Raw genomic sequence first — 11,114 nt, 5'->3', positions numbered from 1 at the left:
CTTTGGTAAATAGTTGTTTTTAACTGTATTGAAACTGTTTATGGATCCTACAATCATCTGTTTTACCGGTACATCCATAATGTGAATATTTATTTTAAGTTTCTTGCAGTGTAAGAGTCAGTTGCTGTATCACTTGTTGCGAAGTACAATTATGCGTATTTATACAAAATGTGTCATAAAAAATTTATTTATGAGAGAAATAACACAAAATTTTGTATGGTTGTTCCTTTCTAAAATGTACAATATAATAAAATAGCTTCCCAACGGTAAAATTATTTTTCCTTTTTTAGTTTTATTTACAAAAAAATATAAAATTTTTTATGTAATCTATTAAAACGCTATTTTTTTGTAATTTTAAATTACTTAAAAACTACATCTATATATTTCTTGTTGATAGTATATATCTATACGAGTAATTTGGTGCAACTTTTAGGTCATTCTCTAATTGTTTATGAATAGTTATAAATTTTAATCTTAGAGACTGCAAAATCGCCAATTTTAGCCTGGCACTTTTTGACTAGTCACAGGGGATATGATATGTGAAAAAATTTTGCAACATCTCATATTTGGTCCTGGCCCTGAAAGGGTTAAGGATAAAATAAACCAAGATAACCACCAATACCAGAAAACAATATGACAACAATTTTTCAATTTTCATCATAAATACAATCAGAAAAGGTAAAAATTTTTGCATAGTAGACCCTTTTATATAAAAACCTTTTTTTAAGGAATACAATTTCTAAATCAACTGATTAGTTAACATCAAAGAAATAAACTGTTAACAGTGCATCATGAAAAAGTTAAAGATATTCTTAATTATCAAAACTTTGTACAATGTTGATTGATTTTTACGATGAAGTATTTATGTGTTAAATTGGTAATATTACATGAAAAATTGTGTTTTGTATTTTTTATACATACACGTTTCTGGAACATATTGTATGTCTTACAAATATTTATGATTCTAATATAACATTGACTTCATAATTTTGTTTTTAAATAAAAATATAAATTAGTATTTATAAAACCAGTAATACAAGGGTTGTAACATTAAAGTTAAGTAAAAAATTCCCTTCCATCATATTACTAAAATTACAAGAAAACAATGTTTTGGCACCAGTTAAAGTCACAGTTGTGTTTTTAAACATTGCAGGTATTGTGAGTCGGGTTTTCCCAGCGGATCAGCTGATTGCTGAGGCAGTCAAGGTCCGCAGAGAAGATCTGCAGTCACTCACCCCTCATAGTCCAGCTGTGCAAGGATTTCCGTCAATAGAGGTATATCCAGTTTTGCAAATCACCAACTGTTGTAGATAAAATTGTATTCAGCATGCAGTGCAACACATTTTAGAAAGCAGTTTCTTTATAGTCACAATGTATAAGTTTTATAATTTATAACATCCATCAGCACAATACAAACATCAATGGAACATTTTCATTTCATGTTATTCATTTTCAATCTTATTAATATCTCAATCATTTTCTGATTTTAATACTTTCAGTTTTAGCATAGTACATATACTAGTTATATACTAGGTGTTGTGATATGCAGTAATCTATTATGGATTATTGTCCTAAATAATATAGGTTACTTTGCAGGAAGTTGTCCTTAGTTGTAAACATACTCATGAAAAATATCAACAAATAAAACTATTTGTAAGGCTTCCAAATTGAAAATGGTAAAGAGATAACTAGTGGAGATATGACTTGAACCTTCTGGCAGAGTGCGTCTGTGGTGATCTATACAGATCCTCATGTTAACCACTATGACATGTTTCTATTAGTGGTTTTGTTGTATTGAAAATTAACTTTGATAATTTTGTGACATATTCAGTTGCTTTTGCATTTCATAGTTATTTTTATTTTTAATAGGTGAAACAAGCCTCTTTTATGAATGCCTGGGTTGAGACAGTTATGTGGGTGATTAAGGCAGCTCTTTGTGTTGCACATCAGCAATGTATTTAGGAACTGGCTCATATAAATTCATGCTCCATCGATTAATTTTATCATACAGCATTGTTTTTTATATTTATTTTTGGTTAATTAAAAAATTTGATCCAAATATGCTTAATTTGCAGTACATTCTGATTACGTGTACTGTATAGCATTTTAAATACATTTTTGTCTTCTGTTAGGCTTTTGTTTAGTTAAAAATGTTGATTAGTCTTCTTTTAAGATTGCAAAATTATTAATATTGATCGATATATTTTTTTTAAGTTCAATCTTAGCTGAAAAACAATAAAATTTACTTTTTATCTATGTCTATTTTCTTTTTTCAGCTTTTGAAACTACTCTTCAGGAGGGATTGCGTTATGAAAAGAAGCTTTTTTTTTTTTCTATGCAACATTCTCCACTGTAAGTATATCAGATAGTTTAAAACTTACATGGTGTGTCAAAACGTAATGGGAATGTTTAAGTTTCACGGGTTTGTAGTCTGATTGTCAATATTTTGTTATTATGTTGGTAATCATGCTCCTGAATTATAATAACATTTCCAGCTGTATTCATTGTTTAGTTATTAAGTGGTAGCTGCTAAGATTAGACATGTTTTATGAACTCAGCTATTGTCATTTGATAAAAATTGAATCAAAGAATTTATATCAGTGTGGAAAATGTGAACAAAGGCCTATGTTGAGTCTTCTATGATTAAAACAAGGGTTTATTAGTAGAATAAACATTTGGAAAGATGGCCATAAAGACGTTGAAGATGATGAACGCTCCAGACACCCCAGCACATAAACAATCTCTGAAAATGTGAAAAAAGTGGAAGAAATGGTTATGAACGATCCGATACCCAACTATAACTGCAAGTTCAAGGCTTTTGCAACTTGACAATGTACCTGTTCACACTGCATTGCTTGTTCATAAATTTTTGTCAAAAAATAGTATGATGCCCCAGCCTCCACATTCTCCAGACATGGCTCTGTATAACTTTTTTATTTCCTATAATAAAGAGAACTTAAAAGGGTCGTCGTTTTTACAAGCTTAGAGATGACATAAAAAACACGTCTCTGAAAGAGCTCAAGGCTATATTAAAGATTGAGCTTGAGAAGTGTTTTGAGGATTGGAAGAAATGCTGGCACAAGTGCATGATATATAATAATTTATATTTTGAAGGTTTTTAAAAAAACGAAAATTTCCATTACTTTTTGAACATACCTAGTATAGTTTAGATTTTAAGGGAAGTAACACTGTTTTGGCCAAACATTGTGAAGGCACCCAGTGGGGAGCCTGACATAACTGAGCCCCTGTAAATGTCTGTGTTCCTATTTTACCAATGCTCTCTGCTTTATCCTGCCACCTTCTGGCTTAATTACAATTTGAGCTGTATCCAGGTCTCAAAATTTGCAGAAGGGAAAAACACAGATGAACATGATTTGTTTCCAAATACTTAATGTTTAATAAAAAAATAACCAAGTAAGTCATTTTTAAGCATAATTCAAAATATAAAATTGAATTAGATAAAATTCTGTAGAAGTTTGAAAACGTTTTAAAAGCCAACGTATTTAAAATAAAAACAATTAAAAAAAAGATATTGTAAGAATTTTTATTTTGGTACATTCCCAGGTCCATATTACATTTAAAGGACTGATAATTTGGAGATGAGTAGCTACAACTATTGATATTTGCTGCTTCAAAAGAAGGATACAAATTATTTGATGTAAAAAATTTGGACCAATGCAGGCCTATGTTTATAGATAATAGAGATCGTACAATTATGTGATGAGTCTTTGTGTTCTAGGACATCTTCTGTGCCTAATGGAGCATAATGGACATGTTTTATAACAGATTTAAGAGAAAGTAGTCAATTAATGTCAGAAAAGGGGTTATAATTTGGTTTGTCAAAATTTGGTTTTGTAAACTGTACAAGTTCAAATATAAAAAAAACAAGAAAGATATTTAGTGGGATTTTAAAATAGTTAAAGTGTGCAATTGCAGTTTTATGTGTATTATAATTATAGAAATGTATTGATCTTATTATTAACTAGCTTATGGATTTATCACAATTAAATTGAAGTGGTAACCACCCGTTAGCAGTTATATTCATATTGTTAGTAGCCCAGACCAATGATTTTGTGAGTATGCAAAGTGTCTTGTTAATTGTAGGATGTATTTTAGAATTCATGTTCCTATCATTTATTTGTTTCCAGAATGACCAGAAAGAAGGAATGAAAGCATTCACTGAAAAAGCGATCACCGAACTTTAGCAACAGTTAAATAATGGTAAAAAGAGTAAATAAGTAAAATAAACAGAAATCAAAATTTATTAATTTTCATTTTCATAATAAGTGTTAAAATTCATTCAGAAATATAGTTTACGTTAAATTAATATATTCTTAAAGAAAATAAATTGGTCCATTAAATTCATCTATGATAATATTTGTTTCAGATAATCAAAACTGGAAGACTGATACTGACCACACCAGCATGCACATTTATAAAAGATTAATTATATAATAGTTTTTTATTATGAATCATATGCATATTTTTACAATGTATTTGTTTATCTTGTTGAATAATTTTGTGGAATATATCTATAGTTTTTACATGACTCAAAGTTGTTATTTTTCCTTTTAGAATAATATACAAATCTTTTTTTATCTATTTTACTTTTATTTGAAGGTACCACATAAATATAATTCTTTGCTTTAAGTTTTTGTATTGAATGATGGATGTTTTTGGAAGGATAATTTCAAACATTTGCCATACTTATATGTAGCAATGTGTTTTTTGGCAAAATGCAATTTTAATGTTAAAAAGTCAGTTTTATTTTTGTACACTGAAAAGAAGATAATTTTGTAAAGCTACAGGAAAAGTTTACTGAAAATTCAAGAGAGCAAAATGGTCTTAAAATACCTTTCTAATTGATTTTAATTTTATAAAGAATGATTTGTAAAGTCAATATATATATATATAATATATATATATATATATATATATATAATATATATATATATATATATATATATATGAATGTAACACAAAGAAATTTGTAAAATTAAAAGTTTTTGTCCCCATCTTGTTTAAAATGGTGTGTTTGGATTTATTTTTATTAGAGACAAAATTATCTTAGATTTCTACAGCTATTCTATACAACAGGCAGGCCATTACAATCCAAATAAAATGATAAAAGAAATTGTGTGTATTGAAAATAGATATATTCAAGTAAAATAAATTATACCAGTAAACACACTAACAGCAAAAGCAACAAACATACTTTGCTATATTTGGAAGCTACATTCTCTTGTATTATAGCTGCCTGAGGGAGGTAGAAAGAACTCAAGAGAACCTACAGCAAATTCTGTCTCCAGGATGAAAAAAACAGTACAGTACAGTTCTAAAGTGTTTAGAAACTAGAGACACCTGCTGTAAAACCTTAAATGACTTAAGAATCATGATGTTAATGTTCCTCTTTATCTGAGAAATATCGTACTTTTGTTAATTAAAAGTGCATTTATTGAACTAGAGCTACAATCTTCTACCAGCGCTTCTGCCACTGTTTAAAATATTTCTGAAAGGCATCTTTTGGAATGTTGTTAAGCTCAGCTATTGTATTCTGTTTAATGTCTTCTCTTTCTTGAAATTGAGTTCCTTTCGGGGGCATTTTCAGCTTAGAAAATAGCCAGAAGTCGGGGGGAGTACGGAGCTTGGCGAACCAGAGGTGTGTTGTTTTTAGCGATAAAACTCTGAATTAGATGTGCAGAATGGGTAGGTGCATTGTCGTGATGGATCTGCCAAGATTTTGTTGCCACACAGCATCACAGCAGCACACAGCACGTAGGTGATGAAGAACCTCAAGGCAGTATTCTTTTGTGATGGTTTTGGCCGTGTGGTGCGTACTCATTATGCACCACTCCACTGGTGAAGAAGACTGTCAACATGAGCTGGATTTGGCAGTGAACTTGCTGTACTTGTTTTGGTCTTGGAGATGTTGTATGTTTCCACATGGTTGCATCTTGGTTTCCGGGTCGTATCCATAAATCCAGGATTCATCACCAGTAATCACTCTATTCAGGAAGTTAGGGTTACTGTTTGCACTGTACAGCATACAATTTCAAAGCGAAGTTTTTTTTGCTCCAATGTCAGCAACTTTGGAACAAATTTTGTGGACACTTCTCATTTTCAAATCCTTGGTTAAAATCAAATGTGCTGACCCAATGCTTACTCCAATTTTTTTTTTATAGTTCCCGGACTGTAATACGACGGTTTACAGTGACTAATTTCGCATTTGATCAATAACAGTCTCATTCCGGCTGTGTCGATGGCCTGCCTGAACACAAATTCACTTTCCACTGTGTTACCATTTTTGACATCGAATTGTACAATAGACAATAGCTTTATTTTTGTATTCATTAAGAACAGAAAAATGGCGTCAAATATGATAAGACATATAGTCCAAATATTACTAATTCAGATAAAAGTTTGCTAACTACATTAACAATTAACATGTTTTAACTGACGCAGTTTAGGTAGCTATTTCTTTAAAACATGATAAAAGTTTTTATTACCAAAATAACAATTACAAAATACATATATAATTTACATAGTTACATTGGTTATATTCTTGAACTCTTCAACACTATATATTAACCTTCCAACAAGCCACTTAATAAGTCTTTTCATCCAGAAACCTGCGGAGTGCTGGTTTTGAAGTTCTTCGGAAGCATATTATAAAGCTTTGCTCCAGCATAAGACGGCTTCCTCCTGGCAAAAAGAGCTGAGTGATGTAAGGGAAGACTGAACTGAAGTCATTGGCCCGCCTTGTGTTGTAATCATGGATGTCACCACTCCTCTCTGGACGCTGTGTATAGGCGTGTAGAAATCACTTCAGTAATGTACAGAGTTATCACTGTAGGAATTCCCAAGTTCTTGAAAGCCTCTTTGCAAGCTATCTCGAAAGTCTAGATCAGCCATGATTTGTATTGCACGCTTCTGTAAAACCAACACCCGCTGGAGATTCCCTGCAGATGATCCACCCCACAGTACTAATACCATAATGAATATCGGTCTCAAACAGAGCATGGTATGCGGTTTCTTGTTGCAGTAGGTGTAACCAATTGATTTTATCCTCTTTAGCACAAAGAGTGCTGAGGCTGAGTTTTTTGCATAAGCCGTCTATGTGGCAGTTCCAAGGTCAACCGGTCATCGATCACTTACCCCAAGGTGTTTTGTGGTTTGTACTCTTTCAAGGTTGGGTGGAGCATGAACTTCATCCTTATTTTTAACCAAAAGTAAGCCATTTTGTTTTTGATGCGTTGAAAATTAAAATCGTTCCTAAAGCAGTATTCCTGAGCCATATTTAACAGATGTTTATGGTGTTCATTTCTAGTCCTGGAACTGACTTGCTTGTTGCTTATTAAAACTGTGTCGTCTCTGCATAAGAGAGGGTAACAGTGGTTTCCCCAAGTAGTCAGGCAGGTCACCAGTAAAAAAGTACAAATAACACAGGTCCCAACACTGACCCCTGTGGAACCCCCCTCCTCATAGTCATTGGCTTAGATTTTTCAATTTTCAGTTTCCCTCAACAACTTTTTTTATTTCAACGATCTGCTTTCTTTCGTGCAAATAACTTTGAAACCACCTGAGTGGTGTTTTATACGACACCTAGGGAATTGATCTTGGACAGAAGCACTGCATGGTCAAGGCTATCAAAAGCCTTGCTCAGGTCCAAGAAAACACCAGCAGCCGTATTCCCATCTTCCAGGTTGTCCATAAGATGTTCAATTAGATCAATAAGGGCACTCGTAGTTGATCTTCCTGAGATGAAGCCATGTTGCCTCGGAGGTAGGAGGTTGTTTGTTTTCAAGGTATTGCAAGATACGTGACAGCACTACCTTTTCAATTATTTTTCGATATTGTTTGGAACTAAGGAAATGGGCCTGAAGTTCTTTAATTCCTTTCTACTTCCTTGCTTGTGTAAAGGATAGATTTTTGAAATTTTTAATTCTGTTGGGAAGGACACCTCGAGTCAGCGACTTGTTTGATAATATTGAACGAGAGGTTTGATTGATTTCACTTCTACAGAACTTCAGTACTTTAGAGCTTATCCCACCCCAATTTCCACTAGATGTTTTTGATTTGAGTGATGCAATTATTTTAAGTATTTCTTCTATTGTTGAAGGTTGATATTCGAATAAATGTTGTTTGCTGCATGGAATTTTGGATTTATGGGTGGCAGGGGCCCTTATTCGGGATGTTGTTGGACATCTCTGCAGCATTTAATGAAATGCTCATTAAAATATTCTGCAATTTTTCCCAGATCCTCAATGGTTTCATCTGCAAACCATTGGAGGAACCACTCTTTTATTCAAGTACTGCTTATTGCAGAACTCCCCCAAAAGCCTGTTGAATTTTGCGAATTGTTGCCACTTGCAAATCGCCCAAGCTTTCGGCAAATTTTAATGCAGAAGTGCAACTCAAGTTTTTTCTGTCATTTTATAACTTGATAAAACCTGTCAAGTACAACAGTAAGATCTACTCTCTTAGGCTGACTTGCTGGCGACTGAAGCTTTGTCATGATAAGAAAACAGTGTATGCACGCACATGACAGTCCCCTCCACATCCTCACTAAAGGTTGGCCGCCAGTGCTTCATTCTTTTAATCCAGACAACAGAAGGTCTGATACTTTTTGAACAGCTCTCATAAATTGATAGAAAGAGCCTTCTTTGAATCACTGATCACCACAACCTACAATTCCCGGTAAACTACTCATGCATGCAACAGAGTAAGTATACTAATTTTTAGCATAGAATCTTATGTTTGAGAAGGACTACCTTATCTTGGGAAGGAACTGTACTTACTGCCAGGAGAATTGAAATGAAACAAAGCTGAAGTCACTTAAAATGGTTTATATCAAGACCTCTCTAGACCCTACAGGAATATCTGCATTATAAACATAATCGAGAATGACTTTCCATATTTTATTTCTTACTAGCTGTTACCCGCGGCTTTGCATCTTGCACGCAATCTTTAGAACCGAAGTCCTTATATTACTTAGTAAAAGCACTTATTATGATGTAAAATGATGGAGTTCTATGAAAATTTTTTTTAAAACGTAAGTAGGCCTACATCAAGTAGATATTATTTAAGTTCATGGTAAATATTATTAGAGTTTAATTTAATTAATATATCATGTTTTGCATGTGGAAGAGCATTTCTGCTTCAAATTAATTAATTATATTTGCAATGTCACAGCTGAGCCTGCATTATTATTCTGATCAATAAAATACAAACACAACAGGTCTCGGAAACCATACTTCGGTCAAAAATGCGTCTATTTCTCCTTTATCACATATTTCAGGTCTAAGATGTTTCCCGTACCATAGTAGAGTTTGCCTTGTCCTGACGAAGAAAAAAAAATATATATTTACATAGGACAGAGAAGCCCTACTTCTGTTAAAAAGTGCCTACTTCAGATCGTTTAGATTCACTTACTATGTCACATTTCAGCTTGCAATATTTCCTCGATCAAATTCTAGATACGTTCGATTATGCAGTTCTCGGAAATCTACTTTGGAAATCTATTTTCAGTTTAAAATATTTCCAGGGACATAGTTGTTTGTTTTGTTGTCCTGATGAAGAAAATATACACACACATAGGACCTATTATGGCCAAGGGGAAGTAATACCTACCTCTTATGTACTTTCGGTATATAAGGGGGAAATCCTTATTAAGGTTATGCAACATTCCAAAATAATCGTTAATTAAAGTTTTTGCGATACATTTGTCTTTTGGACTGTAGCCAGGGAAAGAATGAATCGTTGAGGCATTTTAGTGTTCATTTCTCTGTTTTTCCAAAAGCCACTGTTAAAAATGCCATATCACAATGTCAAGGAAGCCCACCAGTTTTAAATTAACTTATGTGAAAACATTCATAACTTTGTTCATTAACGTTGGTTACATAGCAGTGTTTTAAATAATATTTAAAATGCATTAGATGATTTAAATTTGTCACTGGTGCGATCTGGAGTAAAATTTTGATATTAACTTTTTATTAACTATCTGCATTGCACTACTGATCAAGCACTGTTTTTCTTAATATTTGATTAAATTTAAATGTAAACAGAATGAATGTTTTTCAGCCAATTTGTCGACATAAAACTAAAGGGGTGAACAGCTGTTTAGTGCCAATTTAATTTGGCTTATGAAAAGTAAAAACTTAGAATTGTTTCTTAATTCTAAAATATTTCAGGTAACTTTTCTTATATTTTGCTTCATAAAAACCTTCCATGGATTTTCAATGAACATTTTACAAAAAGAATAACCCTAATTGGTCCAGCCATTCTCGAGATTTGTGCTTACCAACACATTTTGCGATTAATTTTTATTTATAAGATGTACAGTTAGAATTGCTCTTTATGTAAACTGACCACAATCAGTTTCTCCAAAGAACTTATAATAATAAGTAGTCTAAATTTGTTATTTTTATTTAATTCCTTTGTGGTTGTTTTTATCAGGCAATGTTATACAATTGTTTACATACACTTACAATACATGTTTAGTGGAATTTAGTTAGTTTAGCTTTTGAGTTTAGGTTCAATAAATCAAATTGTTACTTTCTCCTTTTACATTGTTTAGTATAAAAAGGAACTAAAAAATCTTCCTTATCGATCCCCTTATAAATGAATTCTAAGAGTAGCAAAACTTCACATCAATCTGTGACAAAAGATTTGAGATCTAAAAAAAGTTTTTAAATATACACGTGGAAATACTTATAAATCATTCATATCTTGGTATAAGAATTTTTTGCAAGTCTTCCAATTTGATTGAGGGAAGTAATGAGGTACTAAGGAAAATTGTTCTAATGGTCAATCATAAGACCAACAGTTATATTTTATGCATTGTCAAACCACTTACTGTCTTTCAGTTATTGTGAATTTACCAAACAATTTTTAGTTTGTAAAAGGCTTTGGTTAATGTAAGTATTTACCTTTTTAGTCATGGTTGTAAAGCAAACATTCACAAAACTAAATGATCCTTTTATTTTTCAAGTTATTAAATGCGAAATTGTCCATTGATTAGGAATACTGATCTTTGCACTGGCAAAGAAGAACAATATGATATATAGCTTCCCTGTTTACAATATATTTACATCATTGATGTATTCTAATACACT

At 32.1% G+C, this 11,114-nt stretch overlaps 1 long non-coding RNA gene across 1 annotated transcript; it reads left to right on the top strand.

Moving 5' to 3' along the window:
* Nucleotides 1–4,182: 4,182 nt before the first annotated feature.
* Nucleotides 4,183–4,549, top strand: LOC124374775. The gene is made up of 2 exons (XR_006923609.1): nt 4,183–4,221; nt 4,388–4,549. It is a non-coding gene; the product is annotated as an uncharacterized LOC124374775 (long non-coding RNA).
* The last annotated feature ends 6,565 nt before the right edge of the window (nt 4,550–11,114 follow it).

This window comes from Homalodisca vitripennis, unplaced genomic scaffold, assembly GCF_021130785.1.
Source record: "Homalodisca vitripennis isolate AUS2020 unplaced genomic scaffold, UT_GWSS_2.1 ScUCBcl_10048;HRSCAF=18750, whole genome shotgun sequence".
Lineage (NCBI taxonomy): Eukaryota > Metazoa > Arthropoda > Insecta > Hemiptera > Cicadellidae > Homalodisca > Homalodisca vitripennis.
This window is presented reverse-complemented; position numbering and strand designations above follow the sequence as displayed.